This window comes from Manis javanica, chromosome X, assembly GCF_040802235.1.
Source record: "Manis javanica isolate MJ-LG chromosome X, MJ_LKY, whole genome shotgun sequence".
Classification (NCBI taxonomy): Eukaryota; Metazoa; Chordata; class Mammalia; order Pholidota; family Manidae; genus Manis; species Manis javanica.
Window position 1 is genome coordinate 2321037 of NC_133174.1, and position 27140 is coordinate 2348176.

At 42.0% G+C, this 27140-nt stretch overlaps 2 long non-coding RNA genes across 2 annotated transcripts in view; one reads left to right on the forward strand and one right to left on the reverse strand.

The window, feature by feature from the left end:
- The window catches only part of LOC140847424 (uncharacterized), a 218450-nt gene that overhangs the window by 2912 nt on the left and 188398 nt on the right, over positions 1 to 27140 (reverse strand). The gene's annotated exons all lie outside the window — the stretch shown is intronic.
- Positions 1291 to 26502, forward strand: LOC140847323 (uncharacterized). Its single transcript, XR_012127286.1, has 3 exons — positions 1291 to 1447; positions 11413 to 11579; positions 26019 to 26502. It is a non-coding gene; the product is annotated as an uncharacterized lncRNA (long non-coding RNA).

The window sequence follows — 27140 nt, forward strand, 5'->3', positions numbered from 1 at the left end:
TTCTGAGACAAAGATAATACCCTTAAAGAGAGCAGACGGATTCACCTTCCTGAGGACTACTTTCTGCCTGGAAATAACATATCCCACTCTCAAAATACTTCTCCCCCAGTGAATGATATTAAATACAACGGCTCATAGGGCTTTCTCGGTTCATGGACCCAGGGGATATGTCTTTATGCTGCAGTAACATTTATGATATGAAGTACACTGCCAAGATCAATATTCTTTCTTACCTAGAAAGGATCTTGGAACAAACATTTAAAGCGGGTTGCATTTCCTGTTTCAATATTCCTGAGAAGACAATGAAGGTAAACTTAAAAGTTTATCCTCATAGCAGGTCACTAAGTGATTGGTACTTTTTGTGATCATTTTTTTGCAAAACGATCAGCTAAATTACTCATTATCATACTAATGAAGAAAGGCGATGCAAATGTTTTTTAATCGGAGACTGTGTGTTTATAACTCGGTTATCTTCTACACCATAAGACTTGACCTAATTGTGAAATTGTTCAATAATATATCTCATTCTTTTAGGGAGCTCACCAAATTAGGTCTGAGAGCTCACTAAATAGGGATGGGCACTCATGGTAATAGTATATATTTTTTTGCATGCACAAAAGAGCTGGAAGAATGGTAAGGCTATAGTTGATTCATTCACATATCTGGGCAGAGGAAAGAAATACAAATCTTCCTTGCAATACAATCCCCACTAAATACAGAATACATTTTTCTTTGCAGTTAGAAGTCAAAAATATTTCCTCCACTACAATAAATATGAAGTGCCAAAAGCCACAGAAACCATATTCATCAATATGCATTTTTTGGAGATTCCTTAAAAGCAACAAGCCACAGGTACCCCCTCAAAAACCATTAGGTCCAGTGTTTCTGTTATTTTTAGGTAATTTGTGCCCGTTCTTTTTCTATTTCCTTGCCTCTCTTGAAGAGCCATGCCTTAGCTTTCTCTAAAACACAGCTGTGTGATTCAACAATTTATTTTCCCTACACGGCATGGTAACGCTCTCAAACATCCAGGAAAGCTGAACAAACAGTAGCTGGACCAGCCATACAACATCCACAGAGGGTCTGTGTTATTTCAGTGGGTCTATCACAGAGCTACCCATCTGTTCACACCTAATTCTGTTCATCAAGCTGTCTTTTTACAGATGTATGTATTTAAAAATAAGTGGTATCAAAGTAGATAAGAAGCCTTTCATTGCTGTACCTGTTAGCATACATATTACTGATACTTGCTTATGGCCTTTTATTTTATTTTCAGTAAAATGCACACACGTAAGTGGAATACATGATCCTCGGTTACTTCCTTATGGGTCCTGATGGAGACACCACGTAAACCTCCTGCAGGTGCAAAGCTCACCGGTCGTCAGCTCCGCCGTGGAACTCCCCACTGATTCATGCCTCCGCCAGCAACTTTCTGATGTTTTTCACGGTAGGATTAACTTTGCTTTTTCTCAAACTTTGTATAAACGGAAACGTTCCATGTTCACTTTTGTGTCTGGCTTCTTCTAGCATCTTTATTTTTTTTAAACGTTTCTCAGTGTTACTGTGTGTATCTGTAATCCATATCTTTTTATTACTAAGTAGCCACCCGTTGCACAAATACATGACACTTTACATGCATTCCCCTTTGGGGGAAAAGGCGGGCTGTTTCTAATATTGGACTATTACGAATAAAACTGCGGTAAGCATTCTTGTACAAACATCCTTTGCATATTTTCATCTCCCTTGGGTAAATACTGAGAGGGGTACGGATGCAGGATCTTAGCATATGTGAGCTTGCAGAGTAAGAGGAAACTGTCAGTTTCCCACATTAAAGTGGGAAGGTCATTTTGCAACCGTGTTTGTGTAATACCCTTGGATGGTACATACAGAGCCGTTTCAAGTTACACATTGCACAATCGCTGATGGCCGTTTTAACCACCACAACCCTGTCTTCCACAAAGAGTTCATTGTGGCAGCCTGCTGGTCACTTCACAGTGTGGATATATTTTAATTAACTTTCTGATTTGTTCACTTCCTTTCACCCACTTTTATTTCCTGGGATATCATTTTATATGCAAGGCAGGTAATACTTTCTACATCAAGGGACATATCAAGTTCACTTTGTTATTGCAAAGGAATACAGAGCTTGTTAATTTAGCACAGACGGGCTCACCTGAATTTTCCTCTGCGATAGACTTTATGCAATCCCATATGTCTTGAAAACATGATAATGTGACCATATTTGAAAGAAGTCATCCTAGTGAGCGCTTTGATTTCCTGTCCCTTCACCTCTTTCTCTGTTCCCTCTTCTGGTAGAAGACTTTGTTCAGCTGTGGTTCTTTAGCTTTTCTGCAAATGTGATGGAGGCCTGAGTATTTGACCATTCGTCCACTTTGCCAGCATGGTTAACTCCGAGCATGGTTGGCTTTTATTAATGAATACAAGATAAAGAGGGTCCAGTGGAGGACAGAACAAGGCCCCGTGCCTTGTGGATGCGGCCATGGCAGGAGGAGTGGGCGTGGATGGGCCGACCCTGCCCTTGGGCGCTGTCACCTGCTACGTGAGAAGACAGTGGGAGCACCTAGACCTCAGTGCTGAAGGCAGCGCACACCTGACTCCTTGCGGGCATTGAAGCTGTATTGCCAAGGCCCGTTACGAAGCACAGGTCCCCAGTGTGGGGTGATGGGGACACAGGGAGCTGTACTGTGGGTGTGGAAGCTGAGCTTGGCTGATTCTCTGCAATATCTGCCTCTTGCCCAGTACGTCACCAACTACTCCGCGCTGGGGGAAGCTTATTCTGTTGAATGTGTCCTGAGGGTCCGAGAAACTGTTGTTCACCCACCACAGTGGGTACCAAAGCATTATTTTCTTAGCCAAAAATTGGAAATGGTGTGTTTTTTCCTGTGGTTCCTTTTAGCTATAAGGATTTTAAGCAGCAACAATGAAAGGACAGAAAGCATGAGGTGCCACGGGTGCAGAGGTCCCAAATCAGTCTAGAATTCTGTAAGTAAGCCAAGGAAGGATGCAGGTGCCCTCGGCGCTGTGGCTTGGAGGCTGGCAGAATGGCCCTCACTACGGATCCACAAAGTAGTGACTTTCCTGAATGACTCCAAAATGCACCAAGTCCACATGTGGCCATGTGCGCGTGGACGCCTGCCTCTGCTGCCTTTCGCCAGATGGAGACGCCACACTCACAAGTCCGCGGCTTTTCTGTCTGCAGGCTCCTTCTCTTTCCTCAGGCAGGCTGGGAAGTTCTGCTCTGCATCTCTTATTGACCCTTCACGTTGTGCTAACATGTTCCTTTCCCGCCTCTACTGGAAGCGAGTTATAAAAGCTTTGTATCATTTATTAAGCACAGAGCTCTTTCTGTCTGGTGGATGGTTTATTATACATACTTACACTGTCACCTACAAATACATTGGGTGTGCATTTGAGGTTTTACAAATCTGAAAGGAATTTCTGGACCAGCTACCTAGGATCCTTTGGGAAAATTTATGACATCGGCTCCGGTTCAATGAAGGGATAGTGATGGTGCCTCTAGACCTATTAATGCTGAGATGCCCGGAGAGCAGACATACACACATACGCGCTGGAATTTTACAAGTCATTTGGTGACTTGTACATATTCAGCTTTTATCTTCTAGGGAGAGAAAAGGTGATTAATGGAACTTAGTGGTAGGAGGCGAAATGAACAACAGTGGCAATGTTCATTCTGTCTCTAAAGTTTTAAAGTAGAAGACAAGCATGATGGCCAATTTTAGAAACTTCATTGATGAGCACACTACATGCTACCTCTAACTGGAATCGACATGGTTGGGTTTCTGTGGCAACTAAAGGAGATAAAATATGTGCATGGCGCGTATTGCTGATATCAAAAACCGATGTGCTAGACAACCCGAACAGGTGGACATGCATTCCTTATTCGCCAAGATGTAGTTCATGAATGCATCACATGCTATTCATTTCTTAACTGTGATAGTGAGATCATTAAAAATGTTTGTCCATGTATGAATGTCCAGGGTCTCCATTTATATAACCCGTTACTTGGAATGAGAAGGTTAATTCCCACCAAATAACAAAGGAAAAAACCCCTCTCTAATACCAGACTCGATACTGCTGAACGGGAGGTACACGGAATACAAAGGGCGCTCAGTGTTTTCGTGTTTCTTATGCAATTTGCAAGAGCCAGTGGCAGAACTAAGTAAAATGGAAACTGGAAAATTACATGTGTCTTAGCCATGCTGCCATCAATAAATCATTTGACCCTCAGCAACCGAAGTTCGAAATTGAGGATTGTGGAGGCCAGCAGAGGATTGAAAGAGGTGTGTGTGGGTTTGTGTGTGTGTGTGTAGGAATCCCATTGACAACTTTTACTTCTTCAAGGCAGATTGGGGAGATTTCTCCAGCTCTGGGTCAATTTTTCCTATAATCAAACCACGGAGAAAGTATGAACCTGGCCAAATGCCAAACCAGACAGATAAATCGTGGTTGTTTCTGTTCTCTGTTAATTTTACATATACGTCACACAGACTGTAAGGATGTCAGATTATTCTTCACTACTTACATCTTAAACCCCAGATTGCAGGGTTTCTATACTTAGTCGATCCAAGTTAATATAATATCAGAAACTTTACATAATCAAAAACAAGACATGGAAATAAATCCTACATTTTTATAGGCTATGAAACCTTCCAAATGGGTGAGCGTACAGAATTTTTTTTGAATGTCATGCCCCTGGTCCAAATATACGTCACGTCAAAATTCTTAGCTTCGGAGAAAGGAAAAAAGGTTAAACAAATGATTTTTCAAAACGAATGCCTCAGGGTGTGCAGACAGGACTCTGCCCTACAAAATCACACCTGGAATAGCAAAGTCATAAGCATTCCATCCTGTTAATGATAACTTGAAAATCTTAAAGAAAGGATGTTATAGAATAAAGACACATTGTATTTTCTTTTCTTAGCTTTTTTTTTTTCCTTCTCTGTCTTCATAGTGTGGCAAAATCATGTGTCCCTAAATTCATGGTCAATGCTTCCATTCTACCTTGAGCCAAACACGTGGAAATAATGTGGTAAAATAACAAATTGTCGAACAAAAGCCAACTTTTTCTCTGTCCATACATTTAATAAGTTGTTCCATTCATGTACCTGAATAAGCTGATATTTGTTGCATTTCCAGTGGTGAGAATCTCTAGGGATGAAGTTTTTAATAAGATATGCATTCCCCACCCCAGAAGTCTATTACAGCACTGTGCTTATCCAAGAGGGGCTTTCAAATGTGCAGAGGAATAAACCCAGGGAGGTATTACAAATTATAAGGTACGGGCCCCACCCTGGCCCATCTGAATCACATCCTTTGGTAAGAATCTGTGTTCTCACAAGCTTCCCCTATTATTCTTTCACATATTAACATCTGAAAGCCATAGTTCTAGTGTGTTATTTTAAAAGAGATTATACAAAGTGATCAATAAAATCGACTGTAGAGAACAGAAGCAAAAATCTTAAATTTGGCAAGTCTGTCCCCAGAAAGATCCACATCAAATCGCAGACCACATTGTGTTGGGGAGGCTTTAAGCAGATGCAGGTCGGAAATGGGTTAAGAAATGCACAGGAGTGAACATTGAACATTTGGGGTTACAGGGTGCTCATTTAGCCACACCGTTTTACAAAATACCACGTGGTTTAATGTAACGTGTGTTTGCTAATTCAAATGGCACACGCTTCACTTTAATAAGGTGTTGTCCCATGCCTAGCGCACAGGACCTAAGTATGGCGACTTGAGTGGGATGAATATCATTCTTCATAACCTCACATGCCTCCTCTCCACACTAGACCTGAGTAAAGGTAAGAGAGAGATTGGGAGCCGTATAATCTCGCCTGTCTACCTGCCTTCCTCTGGGATGGACGCAGCTGAACGGTCTTCAATCGCCTGACAGAAATCATCCAATCGAAACAATGGGATGATGAAACGGTGGCTTCTCTGAAAATGCAGAAGGGCACTCAAGGTCAAACTATGTGGGCACACAGTGTGTTTTCTTCATTCATAAGCCCCCACTCATTAATGGACCACTAACTCGTGCACGTAGATGGCAGGACACCTTTGAATTTAGTTAACACATTTATGAATGGCTGGGAAGTTTGGGAAAACAGAGAAGCAACCACATTTTTATAAAAATTGAAAACAGGTAATTAACATCCTTATTGAATAACTGCAATTTGCAAATGTGGAAATGATACCTGAATTCAGATGTAAAAAGGGTTAAAATTAGAAGAACATTATCCAAAATTTCTCATGTAGAAAACATGGATATAAACAATTTTAATTGGGGCGATAGTAGAGCTAAATGTACTTAATGTTTTGCCTAGGTAATTCTTCATCAATAAATCATGGTCCGTTTTAAGGACTGAGCTGTGGATTTGGAGTAACAGCAGCATTATCTTTCTACCTGCTTTAGTCTATAAGCATGTGTCGCTATGTGGAGGTGACACTAAGAGCCATGAGGCTGACCTGCCAGAATGGATTAGGTAATCAATCATCAGCAACCCACCATGTGTTAGCCAGCCACACTCAGGTATGGAGAACATTGCAGTCGGACACATGGATAAATTAAAATTAAAGGCTTATAAGAAATGTATGTGTACATTCCAGATAGACACTTGCATAGTTGAGATAGAACCTAAAATTTACTTCCATAAAAGGGCTTTGTATTCAAACACCCATGTGTAACCTGACTCTTAGCCAGGTTATTCCAAAAAAACGGTCCTGACACTGACTTCCCTGTGACATTGCTCATCATGAAGATACCCAGCCAGTGGGTGCTACTTGCCCCTGTGCCCTCCCTGTAGAACCTGAGATGCTAAAAATGAACATAGGAAATAAAGATAACCACCTGTGTTGAAAGAAGGATCTTATTAAACAAAGTAGGTTAACTATTTCTCACGTGAATTTTTTAATGCAATAATTAAAGTGGCGAGTCACCAGTCCTGCACAAGTATTGTTTCATTAACTTCCAGATTTCTGCTAATTGACAGGCATGCGAAGCAACCTGGTGTGTGCAGATAATAAAATGTTAATGCAGGAACATTATTTTCATGCTCAGCTGCTTTTCGTTCCTGAAATAAATACCATTTCTCTGGGTCCATTAGCTTTATTCCTCTTCTGCATGAAGTGTAACTTCATCGCACTGAAAGCGACCATTGTGATCATCTTATTTTCTAGGAAAATGAGGCATTTGAAAGAAGAAAGACTTACCCAAGGTCATTGACTAAGCACTGTGGTAGGACTAACATTCTGCAGATGACTTGAAAATTACATTTCTTTAAATAAGAGACTTTAAGATTCTTTCCTCCTTTTTGGCTATGAGTCTAAAGATGACGACTTATTTATCATTCTGAGAATTAGATGAAAAAAATATATATAAATGTCTGTTTTCAGGATTCCATTCTTACTGGCATATTTAGTGGAAAAACCCCATTTCTTATATTTATTCACTATAAACAATTAAAAAAGAATGATTCCTACGTGGAAAAATTGGCAGGTGGGTACATTTTATATGGTGCATTATATTTTGCTAAAATTCAATTCACTGAAAACGATGATAGGAATCTAATAGGTAATACAGTTGTTTAGAGGCACAGCTTTTTCTTAATCAGTATTTTTTAAAACAATGACATCCTCACATAGAGGTAGGTCACGTTAGGATGAGGGAGTTCACACACATCGATAAAGAACAGAACGATTGTGAGATGCTGATGGTCAGTGAGCATTAGAGGAATCAATTCCCCACACTTTAGTATTCACATTCTGGACACATTATAGGACAAGAATATATGTTTTAAACCTAAGACTTCTGCAATCTTGTTGAGTGAAACAGGACTGTGTAGGGGTTGAAAAGAAGAAGATGCCTTGGGTTTTTTATATTTGTTACAATGACTAGGATATTAGTGTCAACTGTGATTCTATTAACTTACTAAGAAATAAATTGAGTTGGTTCTCAATAAATATTTCCTGACATATGAGTCAATCAGTGAATACAGGAACTCCAGAGGATGTTCCCAATTCCTAAGTGATGTCTTCATACTTCGAAGAGAATAGATTAAAACAGGTATTAGGATATTTTTGCTGAGGCACAAATTTTAAATTTTGTAAGAATTAAATACTTGAGAACATCTGCATTATAACACAAGGGGCTCCTGTCTCAGTAGAAACTAGAAAAACAAGTACAACAGAAAAAAACTTGTAATGTGAAAGAAATCCATTAACTGTCAAGGCAGCCCACTGGTTAGATGTGGGAACTACGGCTACAGTGTCAATCATATTACAATACGTAAGTGTATTGACTCAATATACTGTATACCTTACATTTATTTATACAGTGTTGTATGCCAAATATACTTAAAAAAATAAAGCCTACCCTGTATATGTTAAAAAATGAAAGACCAAAGAAAGGAGTAGACATCCAATTTTGGCTTCCATTTCAAGTGTCCTATCTCTGTCTTAAATTTGAATTTATTATTTCCATATAGGTTTCCAGACATTATATATCCTTTTAGTTTTTAATGCTGCTCACCTTTGGTCAGAGATGAAAAATTGTGGTACTATTTCTGAGTACTGCCTAACGATAATAATGGGTGTCGTTGAACATTATGACCCTTGCATATAAGATCATGCGACCAAGTTGAACTCTGAAGAGTCTGATAAAGCATGAAAAGATACCTCATTCACTGTCACACGCTAAATCTTGTACGTGAGAACAGTGGCTCAGACTTATCTTTTCCAACAGAAGTCTCGGCTCTTTTTACCGCCTTTCCACAGTGTGTCCTTTTCTGCAGGCTTTGTTCCTGACTTGGTAACTCTATCACCCAGTTATTAAACAGGGAACTAACGGGATGTCTTATGTTACGCTTCTTTGCAACACTCAGCCGATCTCTGCTCTTACTCTACCCAATCATTCCATTTTCCATACAGTCGACAGAAGGATCCTTTTAAAATAGACATCAGAGCATGATCCCCTACTTAAAACCACAAATGCCTTCGCCCCACACCTGAGATCATTCCAAACTGTAAGCACGCCTTATCCAACCAAGAAGGTCAGAATGGTGCACTTCTCTGTCCCCACCCTTATCTCCCTGATCCATCGCAAGGACTTCCCCCCACTGAGTCAAATGTTTTTCCTTTGTCTATTATACTTCTGCACAAGGACTTGCATGGGGGCCCCCATCTCTTCCTGGGGCTTCCCTGGGAAAGTCCCAATCGGAGACAATGCGTCCTTTTGTTAGCTATCCTAATATTTTATGGCCATCTCCTCGGTTACACCTGAGCACGCGTTCCTATTTATTTTCTCTGCAGCACTGCCCGCTCTCTCCTCTGATGTGCATATGCCTGGTTGACTTTGAAATCCCTCCTGCTGGAATGTTCTCTCGTCTACTTTTACTGCCATATGCCTGGCCTTTAAAATGACGGAGCTCACACCGACCAACGGGGGAATGAATGGTGTCTCCCCATAATTCCTATATTGGTGCTCTGAGCCACCCCACGAGGGCGTCAGGATGGGGCTGTATTTGGGGACAGGGTCTTTCAAGAGGCAATTAGGGTGAAATGAGGTCATAGGGTGAGGCTGATTCCACTGGATCTGGTGAGCTTATAAGAAGGGAAGAGGAGAAGACGAGACAGACATGCACAGAGGGGTGACCCCGTGAGGACAGGGGAGGGGATGGTGCTCACACACCCAGGTGGGACGCTCAGGAAGCCCGGCCCTGCCCGCACCCAGACCTCAGAGTCCAGCCACCAGGATGGGGGACATAAGTGCGTGTTTTTTAAGCTCCCTGGTCTGTGGTATTTTGTGATAGCAGGTCTAGTTCACTAGCACAGTCCTCAGTAAATTCTAACCCATGTTCATCCAATCTTCCTTCTTGTAAAGAAAACAGAACTGTATTTCAGCGAAATAATGACAGGTCCTCAAAGTCTGCTTTCTCCTGTGGCTTGTTTAATTGTGCCCGGCTGTTGCCCTTTATGACATCAGGATTTTGGAAAAAAAAATTTAAATAACCATTCTCAGGAAAGCAGCTCCTGGGAGATGGTTTCTGACCCCAGAGTGTTACAGGTCAGGAAGTTGATTCAATGTATGACCATCCATCCACATGGTCAGAGAAGTTCCCTCCACGTAAGGACACAGACTGACCTGACGAGGAATCTCTGCTTCTGGTTTTGAGAATGTCAGAAAGCCCTTGGTGCTGAGCTCTGGTAAGACGGAAGTTCGCATGTAAGGCTGCGGCCGTGAGCGGCCCTGAGCTCAGGGCGTTTGATCGCCGTGGACTGAAGGCTCTAGGGAAGTGCTGATGGATGAGGAAGGAAGAAAGAGCTAATTTTTCAGTTGGTTTATGCCAGTGAGGTGAAGGGTCACCAATGGGATGGACTCAGGAACACCTCCATGTGACATGACGCAGGTCAGGGCCGTTTCCCATGCAGAGGAGCTCACCTTTCCAGAGCATTCTCCCAGTGGTGTATTTGACAAGTAACGTTGGATACCATGGATCATTGAGTCCTTGTAAGGAGCCTACACTACGTGACAGTCCGAATGGAACTCACTGAATATGGCTTAGTAGGCAAAGCAACGGAGGTGCATCAAAGAACATGGAATTAATGACTTTCACCCCTGTGTGGCTGGCGGGGTGGAGGCTGAATTGCTGAACTTCTCTATTTACTTCATTTTCTGTGAATGTTTATGGAATGAAACTGGACTGGGCTTTAAGGTGGCTGCCTGCTCAGTAGTTCGATAATCTTAGGTTCCCTACTGGTCCCTCTCAATAGGCAGGGGAAGAAAGTGACGTGAATGAACATGGGACATGGCAGAGCTGTGACGTAGGATCTGTCGCCTGTGACGCATGAAGCATTTCATCAACACTCACTGACAGATAATACGTATGATGAAATGATGACGGCGATGAGGGTGGTGGTGCTGTTTTAAGGGTTGTGTGAGTACCAGATATGTTGCTCCGTCAGTACTTTTCAAACTTGATGACACACCCCACCCTTTACAGAAGGAGCTCCCAGGATACCCATTTCCAGTAATGAACCTGTAGATGGGTGAAGCCTGGAGATCTCTTGGGCATTAGGGTGGAGGCACTCCACAGCCCTTCCATACGGACGTTCCCCAGAAAATGCACCCTGATATCCTTTCATTGTTTGCAACCAGGTGAACGCACACATTGGAGCATTTCCAGGGATAATCAGAGTCGCTGTATCCATGACCTGGGCACCGTTTGGTGAGGGGAGGCACTAAGCCCCACCTGCAGTGAATGTAGCTGAGCTCTAATGTTCCTCATTAAGATGTCCTTCTTTTCTCCACTGCTTGTCACATAGCAGGGTCCCAGTACATGGGAGCCTGCTCTAAATTTTCTCCCTCATCTCCAGGTAAGGACCAGATCCCTGCTTTTGAAGTGGGATGGTTTCACCGATCTTCAGAGGAAACTGGCCAGAATTACTGGTCCCCAAAGACTCCGCAGAGGATGACTCTTCAGGAAACCCAGTCTAGAGTGCACAGCATTCATGCCATTGGTGATGACGGGCTCAACTCACAGGTAGGGAAAGAGGAGAAAGGGCAGGGTGATACTGGAGGTGGGTACTGATTACAGTCTTGTAAGCATTCACCCGTCTGCCATTGGCTAGAACTCTATTGTGTGGCTGTGCCTCGTTGTAAGAGAAGATGACAAATGGAATGGGTTTGATGCCTTCTCTACCAAAGCTGGACAGAGACTGAAAAGCTGGCTAAAGAGAAAGACTTGAAGAGAGTTAAAAAAAAAAAGACACTTGGAGGGAAGTGTGCATTTCAGGGATTCTGCATGGTCCAACATGGCCGGAGGCTAGTGTGCTGATGTAGGCCGAGTACAAGACAGAATCTGTGGAAGGGAGAGATCACAGAGTCCTTTGTGCAGCAGGTCAAGGAGTCTGACTTGTATTGTGTACTCAGAGTAGGACTAGGGGATGATACGAATCTTGACATCAGGTGTGTTTGTTTGAAAGGTGGTCCACACAGCATTATGACTGATGTGTTAAAGGACTCCGAGTGGACAAACGTCCTCTGAGGCAGGACAACTGGACACTGCAAGCATTTCTGTTTACGTATACCATTTAAGAATGGGTAGGTTTCCTAAAACATGGAGGAAAACCCCAAAGTATATAATATGCAAAAGAATTGAAAGGGTGTATTGAAGAAGTATTTGCACATGCAAATTCAGTGTCGCATTATTAGTCGAGGTACGGAAAATGACCTAATATGTCCTTTGACAGATGAATAGATAAAACGAAGGTGCTGTATATACACATTGGAATAGTATTCAGCCTTTAGAAAGAAGGGAATTCTGCAATATGGGATCACAGGCATGCATGTTGAGGGCTTGGCGCCGAGTGAAATAAAGCAGTCATGGAAAGATACACAGCGCGTGATCCCACTTGATACGGAATCCAAAATAGTTAAATTCATGGACTTAAAAGTTTGGAGTGGTGGTTTTCAGGGCTGAGAGGGAGGGAAAATGGGTAGAAATCAGTGGGCATAAACTCTAGTTAAGCAAGATGAACAAATTCCAGAGATCTTCTGTACCACATTGTACAGGAATACTGTACGAGTCTGTATGGGCCACAATAGTATACTGGACGATTAAAAATCTGTTACAATCCTGTTCAATGTTCTTTAATACTTAAAGAATGAAAATAAAACTTTCAGAAAGGAAGCACAACTCCAAAAACCCCAAACATTGCTAAATCCAAAGAGTAGCAACAAGTAAAAACAGAATGCAGTGAATTAAAACCAAACATGCGGGCAGGGATCAAAGACAAATGTTCGGGTTTTCTGCGTGGCTGCTTTTTGGACGTAAATGCCACCCTCAGACAGGGCTTCTGCAGGTTCGAGCTTGGTGCTCTCAAACATCATGCGGAAGCAGGACCTGAGAGCCGTATGTGAGGTGGAACCTTTGGCAAGAACGAAACTGGCCCGAGGTGACTATTTAATTTTGCTCCGAGCAGAAGCCAGAGCAAACATCTCCGGGGGAAAGCGAGTCCCACGTGGGATGCCGGTGCCACAGCTGAAGGTCAAACATAAGATCATAAAATAAATAACCAAGAGCAAAACAAAGAAGTCTCTTTAACTGACCAAAGCAAAGGATTCAGGACCACAAAACCACACTGCGTTGGAATTATCCTACAAAGAACAGAGAAACGCAGGTCTGAATCTCTACAAGACATTCAAAGGATACCAGAACACTCGCGGAGGGCCGCGAGACTCTGCAAAGTCATCTGTGTAACGCCAAAAAAGAACAAAATCAAAACTTTAGAACTAGAAATGCTTTGAATGTAGGAATGAAAAGACATGGATCACCATCATTTTATCCACAGCTCAAGGGAACGGATATTAGGAGAAAGTAGAAGTATGCAAACATCCAGTTGTGGGAGAAAAACAGGAGAATAGCTAAAAAAATATATGAAGTACTAAACATCAAGATGGTACATGTAACCCTTGTGAACACAAGGTATAGGCCAATCAGGAGACTAGGTGATGAGTAGTGTCTCTTTCTGGAAGGGGCTGGTGTTTTCTTTGCAGGCCCTTCTGAGCACCATACCCTTGCTGGATGACCTTTCTTGAATATTCTCTCTCTGGGTCCCAGGCTTTCTCACTTTGGTTAGGCATTGTGAGAAGCATTTGCAGTGGCTGACCAATGTTGATTTTTGCTGACTTTATTCTGACAGTAACCTTGTCATTTATGGGGCCCAGACAGGGAGCTTTCTGCGGCTTATGACGTTTTTTTCTATTGACACGCACCGTGTGCTCATACAGCGACCTGAACCTTTCTTAATTGATGTCTTTGCTTTTGTTTGGGTTTTGCCCGTCTTGTGCAGGAGAAGAGCCAGTGTGGGGCCCTCATTTGCTTTTGCAGGATGGATCCTTTTTACCTCTTGCCTTTTGGCTAGTCAGATTCTCATCTTTCAGCAACAAACCTTCAAGGCAGGCGTCTGCTTCCCCAGGAGTCTCTATCCTCGGTGGGCATTCCTGCTCCAGACGGTCCCCTCTACTAAGTCAACATCTATGAGCAGTTGCATTGTGCTATAAAGATATAATTGAGCAAAAAATAGACGTGATTTGCATTAGAGAACAAATGCAAGAACTACAAAGGACCTTGGCTATTTCCATGGCAATGAGTGCATTTTTTTTTTCAACAGAACATGTTAGTATGGAGGGAAGGACAGTCATTTAATTGCTTAATGAAATGATTCAGGAGGGAGGGCTGTATTCACAGGAGGGTCCCCGGGCATCTGTGATACTGAAGGGTAGTCAGAATGACTTTGTGTTGCTTTTTCGCCCGTGGGGGTGGCTAAGTGTAAAGGAGAATTTACTCAGGGGAACTAGTAAGCGTGGCTTTGTGAGGAAGGGGATGGATTAGAGGTCCTGACAACCATCTACGATGGCATCAGAGGACCAAATGCCTCCCTGTAAGAGCCCATTCATGTGCACAGGCAGTGTCTGTTAGATCTGACTAAAGCCAGAGATGGGAGTTAATGCAGCAGGAACGGGGAAAATTCAGGCCAAACCTGAACTGCAAATCTCCAACGCCGCCCCAGGGTCCCCTTAGGCCTATCCTCTGCGTCTAGTTCCCAAGGCACCTTCCGGACACCATTTGGCACAGAACATGGACCCCAGGTCCACTGCCAGCCTGGATTTGAGGACAGTGAAGGTCCATCCCAGGGCTGTGTTTTTAACCTTAGAAGGAGGCCAAACGGTCCTATTAAAGCCTAACCTTATATCCTACTACAGTGGCACACTGCTGCTGTCTTACGATATTTAGTATGAAGGACGAAACATGAGATGTTTAGGAAAAAAGAAAAATTACTTGTCGGAGAGGAAAGATATTTTGTTGTGGTTACTTGTAGTCTTTTGTTTCACATACAATGTCCTGCAGGTAAACAGAAATTACACATTATGCATTGCCTTTCTTTCTACTTTTCTTAGTCACCATGCTCCTTAAGAGAACACACCATGTTTCAAAATCACAGATAGATGGGAGATAAGAAATGCAAATGCCACCCTGACGTGATCCAATACTTTATCACATGGGCACTTAAAAGATAACTATGCCGAGTTTTCACACTGTATGCATCAAATCAAACAATATTTTTATTGGTGCAAATAATGAGCTGAACCCAGATCACACAGCCGTGTCTACATATGGGGGTGTCCATTTTCCAGTAAAGTTCATTTTGCATTCATTTGCCTACATTTTAAAGGGGAACAGTCATTCTGAGAAAGACACGACTGTTTCTGGAGATTGAGGAGAAACCTGGAGAGCAGTGCATGGAGTGGGATAACATCAGGCCCGGGTACCCAATTCAAGCTTCACTACATTGCTTTTGGACTAGAAGGTCAACATCTTTCGGTTTCTGATCAGGCTGTTTTTGCACATTCGTTCACCCACTTTTTCTGTTCTAAAAATCCTTGAGTGAGGACCACCGTTTAGAGAAAATTTTCTGTAGCTGAAAGTGCTCGTTTTCCGTGCTTCCCAGGTTCATCTACTACTTCACGTGCTAAATGATAGTGGCTGTAAAGAGAGGCTGTTCTTCTATGACGTCAGTCAAGCTTCTCTGAAATTGTATAGTTCACAGAACACGTACACATACCTTCATTCACTTAATTATAATGTTAACTGGAAGGTGTGCATGTGTGTATTATGTATACAGTATATATTATTTATATGTTTATGATAAGTATTTGTTATTTGGGTATTGTTACATATATATATATTACTATTTATTTTAAAATATTATTGTTATATGCTGATTATCCTGCTATGTGAAATGGCTAAAATACGAATGGATATCACAAGAGATTAAAAATAAGAGAAAACCATTTCCCAGAAATCACCTATAACCAGCCCTTGTCTTATGATGTTGTCACACCGTGATTTACTTTGACAAAGCAAATATGTATAAAGAACTCTGTTCTCAACATAACAAATATTTGCCTAAGAAATAGTGACGTGTAACAGTCATACACAGAAAGCATTTAATTTCAGCCTTCTTGAAACACAGCTTAGGACATTATACTGAGAGTGAGGTGGTTTTTTTTCCCTAACTAAAACAATGTTCTTCTCAAAATGAAAATCGTCCCATTTCCCTTAGATTCTATTCTACTTGATTGCAGTGATGGTGAATTTTTGAGAAAGGGGATGTAAAGTTAGGCTTTGGACAAAAGCAATAGGGAAAACTAAATAAAGGGCCACATGTGACAGTGACTGTTAGCAATTCTGTGTCATAAAAGCCCTCGCCATTTAGTTTTATTAGTCACGGAAAAGTAACTTTATACTTCACACAACCCTATATGAAGATATTGTGTTCATTTACGAATATGAGTATGCATGACATGAGAATAAATGTATAGTCCTATTTATGGAGGATCTATTTTTGCCTGACAGCTTATTGACCCCCACGTACCCCTACGTGATCTCCGTTCATGGAGTGAGTTGTTACACACAGGCAAGGTGCTCGCTTTCAAGTATCCTGGGTTGTATCTCTGAGCGTGGGTCCCCAAACACGGGGCCCTGATCCGCTCAGCTTCGTGGCTCAGGGGTCATCTCCACACCTGCTGACCGTCGCCTCTGTGACATCACTGATGAGGTCACAGGCACTCTGATGTCTTGCCTGTGGGCCACTCATCAGGAGTTCCCATGTGGCCTGACAATGTTTGGTGATCCTTTTCCACTGGTGTTTCCTTAGAGAAGGCACAGCCTTGTTCTGTCCATAGAGGCTGCTGGCTACCAAGTCCCAGAGCCTCCTGTGGCCCTCCGGGTGGTTCATGGGTGATGTCCTGTGACAGAGTTGGACACATGTGGTCTCTGAGTCCACGGCAGATGGCTTGCTTATTTTTGATCATGGATTTTGTGTGATGGGGGAAATTTGGACACGGTACCCTGGGGGTGGCTTGTCTCTGCTGGGACTGGCTCAGACAGGTAGGGGATGGAGAATCTACATAAAAGGTGGCTTTTCCACTTACATGCACGTCACCTGGATGGAGTGAACTCAAGCCAGCACGCCCCTGGGAGGGCTGACTAGAACACTTGAATGTGGTGTACAGTCACCGGGGATTGGGGCACGGAATGGGGGCTGGCTGCTGACGGACTGCATCCCCACAGGTGCCCCTCACACACATGGGCTCTGCAGGAGCTTGATGCAGACTGGCTGCACAGCATTTTCCTTTCTGCCATACCCAGTTGGTCCTGCTTCAAGGGGAGGGGACTGAGGTTCCCCTGGGTGATGTGGTAGAGGACAAATATTTAGTGGGTGCTTTTTAAAGTAGCCTGTGTACAGCCATACTTGCTGGAGTGTCCCTCGGGGGGGGGAGGGGTTAGCGTCACAATAACAAAAGCACAGATCAGCATTCATGCGAAGAGATGCCCCCAAATCCGTAGCATGGCTCAGTGATCTTCAGAAACTCTAAGAAGAATCATGCAGGTGCACCAGAACTTGAGAGCACAGACCCTACTGGTTGCCGGAGGACGGACGACCTGACGGCGACTGTCGTCCAGTCCCTTGGAAAACTGAGTATTTTAGGGATTAGACGTAGGACGGCACAGACACAGTGAACTGTGGTGTGGTTGTTGTTAAGTAGGAGGGAATGAGACTTTCTGCCTTGCTGAGCCCAGGTGGCTGTTAACACAGAGGGGATGTACTTCGTAGGGTGATTTGTAGGCAACGTTGCGAAACATGGGACTTTTTGGTGAAAAAAAAATTATATATATATATATATATATATATTTCCAGTTCTACCCAGTGGTAAGACGCTTAAGATTCTAGGCCTGCAGAACACATTATACATATGGCACTACACCCGTGCACGTTTCTTGATCTTGAAAGATTTTGGTGGCAGCCATGACCACAGATGCACGTCATGCCGTTAGCCGCGTCTGCGGGAACAAGCTGATGTTCAGACTGGGCTGCACGTGGTATTGTTTTCCCTTTTATGTCTTCTAAAAGGAAATCGCTTGTGAAAATAATTGAATGTTTGCTTCCATGCCATCGTGGCATCGATGCTGTGACTCATCCCTGGTAGACTCAGATTTCTGACATACCAAATTCTGTAGGTATTTTCCGTGAACATATATTGTACTTCAGGAGAATAATTTGGAAAAAGAGAAACATTACAATGTCTGTGAGTTGTTCTGTAAGAATTAACGTCCAAAGCACCAAGATTTGTTCCTTTATTCCTTTTTATTTTTTTGCAAGGGAAATAGGAAGATTACTTCGAATAGCTTGGCTATCACTGACTGGTTGTAGGATAATATATAGGTTTTGAGTTATGTATCTATGTCTATGAACACGTTTATATTATATATAAATTGGTGTAATGTATGTGGTGCTGCAAGACTAAGATTTTACTTGATTTTAAATTTAGCCTATTGATGGCCAACTTGGCTTGCTTAACAAAAAGGAAAGTGTATGTATGTTATTCTTACAACTTTAAAGATATTTCCTTCTCTCACTAATGGCATCACTAAGAAAAATTTTGGAAGAAGTCTATCTCATCCCTTTGTTTGAGACTTGGTGTTTTTTCCCTGAATGCTCATTTGTATATTTTTGTTATTTTTAAACTCTTGCCTTTTCGTAATTTCACAGTGCATACTTTAGAGTTTAGTTTTTTCTATAGGAACAAAAACATGATTATTTTTATTTCTACAATTACTTTTAAGACTTGGCTGTTTTTCCATTTAATCTTGAGGGGTTCCCTCACACCTTTCCTTCTCAGCGTTGATGAATTTTCACGGCATTTTTTTGTTTATACGTCTTCCGCAGTTTTCTGTACCACTTGACTTGGCCTTCCATTTGTGTATTGACCTGCGGCAGTTCACGTTGCCCTATTCCTCAGGCCTCTTAAGATTCTTCTTGGATACGATTCATGTCCTGTCTGATTATTTAAATCAGATCCTGCCAAGAGTACTGTATTTGACTCTCTGCAGAGCAATTTGGAGAACTCTGTTTCCCTATATTACTCCTTTTCTCCACATGTATTTCCCCTCTGCATTTTTCATACATCTTTGCTATAGATTTACTTTCATGAACCTGGTGCTAGACTAAGTAGCCAGAATTTGTGTGTACCCATAAATCATGTCTTCTTTATCCACTCAACCATCAGTGGACATTCAGGTGGTTTCTACATCCTGGCTATTGTAAGTAATCGTGTAGTGAGCATGGGACAACAAATAATCTCTTTGAGACCCTGTTTTCAATTCCTTTGGACAAATACTCAGAAGTGTGCAGCTCCAGGTTTAATTTGCAATGAATCTCCACCCTGTTTTCCATAAAAGCCGCTTTACATTTCTACCACCTGCGTACAAGGGTTCCAGTTTGTCCACATCCTCACCAGCACTTGTTGTTGTATTATTTCTTATCACAAGGGCCACCCTCAGTGGTGTGAGGTGCTGTCCCATTGTTTTTTGGGTTTTGATTTGCATTTCCTTCATGATGGTGATGTTTACCTTCTCATGGCCCTGGAGACCTTTTGTGTCCACTTTGGAGACACGTCTACTCAAGTCCTTTGACCATTTTTTAATCGGGCTGTCGGGTTTTTTGCTATTGAGGTAAAGCTCCTTATACTCTCTTGTCTCTGTACTGGCCGTTAACACGGCTAATTCTTTCCACACAATGGGAAATATTGACAGTGGTAGTGAGAACAGCATTTCGGTCATCTCTGTCACTTCAGTGGATATTTCTTATTTCCTCTGTAAGGATATGGTGCCTTTTGGTTTAAACACTTAATTTAGGTCATCTTTCTTTTTCTTAGTTGATTTTAGTTTTCATTAGGTAACGTATTTATGCATTTTCCCCATTTAAACATCAGGATTTTACGTGGAGTGCATTCAAGATATTTTGTGATTCATTTATGATCAATTTTTATGATTTCCCTTTGTGATCTAATGTTGCTTTGCGTTTTGAAGTTTTCATGATATTTAGAAACGTTTCCATGTATTTTCCTTTGACCATTTAATTTCTGACTAAAATATGTCCTCTGAAAGTGTCCATAAGAAATGTCCTTTATTGAAAATAATTTTCCTGTTATCTTTACACTCAAAACACAGTGGGGCTGGATGCAAAAATATTTGGTGCCCACTTTGTTCTTGCATCTTGCTTTATCCTAAGCTCTCACGTGGCAATGAATATTATTATGGGGCAATTGAAGCCAGTGTAAATGTTAATCCTCATAAATCAGACTAATAGTTTGACCAAAGATACTTTCTACTGCGTTCAGTATTTCTTTCTAACTTGTGACTGAATAATTATCCCTCACATGAGTGTTTCCCTACAGTGATTTCAAGGGCAACGAAACACATTTCTAAAATTTAATCTGTAATTGATACACAGTATAGCTTTAGTTTGCTTTCTCAACTCCAATTATACGTATAGCAGACTTCTTGACATCTCTCTCCTTTTCTAGGCCTTTTGATTTCTATTTAAGTGACTGTATTTTTCATACACTGACCCTCTCTCCATTCTTGACCCTGTCGATTGGTGTTCTTCCGTGATTTTCGTTTAATCTTGATTCCTGTGACTTTTTCTTTGTTATTACTGAGTTTTGTTCATGTTCGACTCACACTGTCATTTTGTTGCCATCTCTTTCTTGAGTTATTATAGCTTGACCTTGTTTTTCTCTTCATGGACCTGACCTCCTTTATTAAAGGTGTGCAGGTAGTTTAGAAAGTAGCGTATGAAATGTATTGTCTTTAAGACCCTTCAACCCTTTTTCTGTATAAGTCAACATCCTTGTCATGAAGAACACTATATTCTACTGGGGAGGAGCGTGACATCCATAAACTTCTCTCGATCTTTTAAGATGAGGCCCTCAGTATTATTTACAATTTCTGCCTGCCTCTCTTCTGTGTAGTCTGCTACTGAGATTATCATTCACTCTAAAATGCCTAGGCCTACCCAGTATGGTCACAGCTTGCAGATTCCTTCCTGAGGTTATGAATCAGTGGCCAAATGACGGACGTTATCTCAACAGTTGCCAACAGATTTTCAAGTGTGAATTCAGAGCAGGATAATTTAAAGGGAAAGACAGTGTGCAAGTTGGGTTGTGCCCTGGCTGATGTTCACCTCCGCATGGACAATTGGGTGTAGATTTCGGTTGCCATCGCTCCAAAGTATCAATGTGCTTTACTGAGCTGCAATGATAATTAGATGATTATGATAATTAGTGTCCTCTTTCCCCTTCCCTGATTCCAGAAGGCCATCCACGTGGTGCGTATTTTCGTTCTGGGGAACCATTATAGCACACAAATATCTCTGCAACACATTCCATCCTTATCATTCCCATTATCAAGAAAATGTGATCTGTTAGTTAATACAGTCTTATTCTAGGCATGGGAACTCCAGTAAGAAGTCTGACCCCCTCAAGGGTTGTAGTCAAGTGCTGGAGAAAACAATCGTTTCATTTTGATGCGGATACATTTTTGTGCAGGATGCATAAACATAAATGGCTATGTGACTGACAATAAAGAGTAAGATACTACATCCGACTTGGTGCATAAATTAGGGAAGAAAGACTGGTCGACTCACCAGTGCCGTGTGCTCCTTGTCCAGGGAGTTTGAGACAAGAAATCTCCCTGATGTAGGTGCTAATAAGCCAAGGAGCCAGTGTATTCTGCTCCACAGCATGTGGGTGAGTGCACAGACAGCATGAACGCCAGGTATCATAGCAGGTGTGTGCCTCGTAGAGAAACTCAGAATACATCTGTCATTGCTGGGGCTGGTTCAACATGATAATTCAAGACTCCAAGCTGAACTGTTGATGGCGAACATTTGTGATTTTGAGCAAGAGATGCTTGGAGGTGAGACAGGTAAAGAAGGATGCTTGTCAGGAGGCTAAGGTGTGGATGGCGGATGAGGAAGTCGAGGTGTGGGATGAAGATGAATCAGGAAGTCCAGCTGCCAGAAAAAGGAAGGAGAATGACATCAGGACACATCGTGTTGCTGAGGTGCATCTTGGCTGTAAGTTGTGAGCCCTGGAAATGGACGTGGTCTGCAAATACATTTAGGGAAACACCACCAAGGACCTGGAGAGATGACAGGAACCAGGTTATAGAGATTAATTCTGAAAATTGTGGATAAAAGTAACTGGAGGGCAGATATACTCTAAAAAATTAAGACGGACCTCAACAACGGATGTGGCCATGAGAACTCAAATCCTGGCTTGCTTTGAGACATTAGCAGAAGGAGAAGATTGGCATTTGGACTTACTTCCAAGGTGAGGGCTGACTGGTCAGCTTAATTTGCAAAAGGGTCATTCTTTTCTAATCTGATGAATAGTCTATAAGCAATGGTGATGAGAAATGACAGCTTTAAATCTTAGGATGTAATTTATGGGGACATCAGTTGGTATTTGGGATGCACGTCTATATGAAAAAACAAGAATATTAAGAATTAAAGTATTCCAAGTGAGCTGGATAAAAATTAAAGATCATCTAGGTAAATAAAGGATAAATAGATGATAGAAAGATATAGATGGATGGAGATAAATAGATCTACATAGATATATATGGATAGATACAGATAAATGATACACAGATTAATGACAGGTACCTAGATAAGTAAATAAAACCTGAAAATTTTATAATTTTTACAGACATGTGAACAGATTATAGTCTATATTTTTCAGATACATTTATATATGACATTGTATATGATGTGTATCTATAAAAATTAATAAGATTGAAAGGCCTACCATGTTTTCTTATTGGAAGATTACTCCAGAGAATGTTAATTAAGATGTCAATTCCTGCTGATTTGAATAGACTAAGAGTACATAGGATTTCTTTTTTAATGCATTTAAATGTCCTCCATGTCCTTTCATGGCTTCATAGGTCATTTCTGTTTAGCTCTGAATAATATTCCACTGTCTGGTTGGACCACAGCCTGTTGTATTCATTCGCCTACTGAGAGGATGTCTTGGCTGCTTCTAAGTTTTGGCAATTACAAATAAAGGTGCCATACAGGCTACACGCTGTGTGATTCCAACTCTACGATATTCTGGCAAAGGCAAATCTATGGAGACGATAAAATGGTCAGTGGCCGCCAGGGACTGGGGCAGGGAGGGATGGATAGGTGGGGCCCAGAGGATGTTTTGGGCGGTGAAACTATTCTGTATGACACTGTGATGGTGGGAATATTATGCACTTGTCCCAACCCGTAGGAAGTACACCGCCAGGAGTGACCCTAATGTAGACTACGCAGGTTTGGAGATGCTATGCATTAATTTAGGTCCATCGGTTGTAACGAATATCCCATCTCGTAGGGATGCTGATAATGGGGGAGGCTGTGCAGGAACGGGGGGCAGGGGGCATATAGGGAAATCTGTACCTTCCCGTCAATTTTGCTGTGAACCTAAAATTGCTCTAAAAATAAAGTCTATTCAAAAATTAACATCATGCCACCGAGCAATCCCTCTCCTAGGTTCTTGCTCAAGTAAATCCAAAAAGCACAGAAATATCTGTTCAGGGAGATTCAGGATTAAACCATTAAGACCTGGGCCACCCAAAAAGGTAGTACATATACACAATGAGAATGGGGTTTATCTTAGGAATGGCCAACGCACTGACACTGAGTGCAATGGGGGTGAGTCTCAAAACTATATGTGGGGCCAAAGAAACACAGAACTGTACCCTCTCAGTCCATGCATTTGATGTTCTGAAATGGGCAATCTAATTTAAAGCAACAGAAAACAACAGGACATATCACTGGTCGCTTAGGATAGGAAACAAAGAATGATTTGAGTGAAGAATGCATAAGGTATGTTGTGGGGTCATGGGAATGTTCTATGTTTTGATGATGGGGAGCATATGGTTATGCCATTGTACACAATTTTTCAAACTCAGGGAGCTGTGCATTGAAAATGGAATCCCATCCATTGCACGCATTATACCTGAACAAAATAAATGCAAAGTGTACATGACCTACTTGCATGAATACGCCTATGGCACACCCAGATTGGATAAAAATCAAAGTCCAACAGCGTGCTATTGTAAGAGATGCATATTAATTATAAGAATCCCATTCAATTCAAAGCAAATGGATGAGAAAGATTAACTACACAAAGACCACTCCTAAAAATAGCAGAAGCAGCTATTTATAACCAGACAAACGTAAATGATAAATGGGTCAAATCATTAAGAAAATTAAAAGTGCTGAAAACTGTGTGTACGTAATAACAGAGATTCAGAATAGATGGTGCACGGTTCTGACAGATGGAAAGTGAAAAATGGATGAATCCTTAATTACAGAATCTGTTTTCAAGAGCACACCTTCTCTCCAAGTGCCCACGGAACATCCTCACAAGGGCCATAGGAGGCTGAGATTCAATCCAGGATATTCTTTGACCAAACCAGAATTAAATCATAATTCATTGAAAACAACTGAGAAATCCGAATATCGAGCAATTAAAGGAATGGTATTTCTGTATAGCCCGTGGGTCACAGAAGAAAATACAAGCAGTGTTAAAAACCCAACTTATCAAAATGGGCGGGATGTATCTCAAGTGGTAGTTAGAGGGATATTTAGAGCTTTCTATTTTCACATTAGGTCTTTAAAAAGGATTAAAATCAATGTTGTTTTCCCTTAAGATGCTAGAACACGGGCCAATTAGACCCAGCATAAGGAAAAGAAATAATAGATATATGACTGTATAAAGTGGTACATCATTGAAATACATCAATAGAGAGTATATACGTTTGCAGAAGAATTTTTTTAAGTGCCCTATGATTTCCTGGGAGAGAAGCCTGAGGCCTGGGGAATCCTTCTTAATTTTAACAGAATAAAATGCGGCTACGGGAAGAATAGGAACAGAAGAGGCGTTCGGGATAAACAGGATGCAGTTTTAGAAGCGGGAAGCTTACACTGTGAGGCGGTCCGTCTTGGCGACCCACAACATCATTGCTAAGATTCCCGAGAAGCTTCCAGGAGCCACCTTCTGCATGGGGATGGCAGGGGCCCAGCAGCTACCTGGCACGTACCCAGGCAAGGCAGAGAGAAGCCTGTGGACACGGTGAGGGACATCTTGGAAATCTGGGCTGCGGAATGCAGACACTGTACGTGGTCTTCTGCACAGGTCTACAGGCCACTTAGAGAGACGCTGCAGAGAACGTGTTTGGGGAGCACAGAAGAGTGAGTTCCTGTGGTTTCCATTGTGTGGGAAAGGCAGGCAAACGAGTCAGTTTAGCGTGCTGTGCAAAGGAACGCAGGGGGACAGGTGACAGAGTGGTGGGCTTGATGGGAGGAAGTAAGACAGGAGGGTTACTCCAGGTGGGAGGACAGGGCAACACCGTGAGGCCCTCAGGGTAGGGGTGACCTCCTAAGAGTCACACGGACTTTGCTATTTACTGCGGCTGAGATATGAGCCCAGTCACAGTTCAGAAGACACACGAGGCGCCTTTGCTGGGCACGGTTTGTGGGGGAAGCAGAGAAGAATGAGGCCAGTGAGGACAGCCACTGTGGTCACTGCAGAGCGGGACCACTGTGCTCAAATGCGGGGTCTGGCCGCACTGATGGTGGGCTGGATGGGGTGTGCTGGGAGAGGTGAGCAAAGGATGCCGGAGGCCGTGGGGCAATGCCAGCCAGAGCTCCGAGGGAACCGGCTGGTGGGGACGTTCTCCCGGAAGACCCTGGACCTCGGTAAGTGGTCGTTACCAGCACCCGATCTGGATGGAGCCAGTGGTCGTGATACTTTGTTTGGAATAGTTTTGCACAAGCAACAGTGTGAAAAACAGATGCTTTGCAAGCTAGTACGCAGCCTAGAAAAGATAGAAAAAAGAGAGAAGATAGAAAAGACAGAAAAATCCTTTGCAGTTGAGCCTATACCAAAGCTTTCCATGAACCCTGGAGGGTGAAGTCAGAAACTGTTTTTATTTACTCTATTTCATACAAATTATTAAGAAACCTCTCTGAAAATACTTATTTTAAAAAATAAGGGTTTTTTATTTTCTCCCTTTCAGAAGATGACCCACCGTGTTCAACCAGTGCCTCCTTCTTTCAAACACCTGTCCTCACCACTCGCCGTCTTTCTCTGAAAGTGTTTTATAAATGGAAAGCCACCTAGACTTATGCTTTGGACTTAACTTTTGCATACAGATCTGTAATCTATCAACGACACAAACCTGTATTATACAAAGAAAACTGAGTATCCCCCCTATTTCCTGGAGTTGAATATTATACTATTGATGATTTGGATTAAGTTTATTGGAATTTCTATATAATATTGTTCTCTTTACTGTGAGGTGGTCCGTCTTGGCGACCCACAACATCATTGGTAAGATTCCTGAGAAGCTTCCAGGAGCCACCTTCTGCATGGGGATGGCAGGGGCCTAGCAGCTACCTGGCACGTACCCAGGCAAGGCAGAGAGAAGCCTGTGGACACGGTGAGGGCATGGAATGCAGTGCATGGAAATGCATTTAAAGTTATATCTTATAATTCTGCTCCTTTTTATAACCTGAAAGTGAAGTAAAAATAAAGTGTTTCGAAACAGCAGCAGACTCACTGAACCCAAGAATGGACTAACAGTTACCAAAGGAAAAGGGACTGGGGAAGGTGGGTGGGAAGGGAGGGATGAGGGGGGAAAATGGGAAAAATGGGGCATTACGATGAGCACACATAATGTAGGGGGTTGGGGACATGGGGAAGGCAGTATAACACAGAGAAGACAAGTAATGATTCTATAGCATCTCACCACGCTGACGGACAGTGACTGTAATGGTGTACGTGGTGGGGGGACTTGATAATAGGCGGAGTCTAGTAACCATAATGTTGTTCAAGTAATTGTGCATTAATGATACCAAAATTTGAAAAAATTAAAAAAATAAAGTGTTTCATTAAATTAGATTTTACAGGGAATGGTTTATAGGAAATTTTCATACATATGTGAAGTTTCATTTTTTAAAAAAGGCATATGCTGAACGTTCAACAGTTATTTTATACGATGAAGACAGTCACCAAAAATGCAACTTCTAACAAAAGGAAAGTGGGAAATAGTAGGAAAATGACCACTTGTGACTTCTTAAGGAAAGTAGATTTGAAGAGCTATTCGAATTACGATAAGAAGGGAGTTAAAAAAATTTTT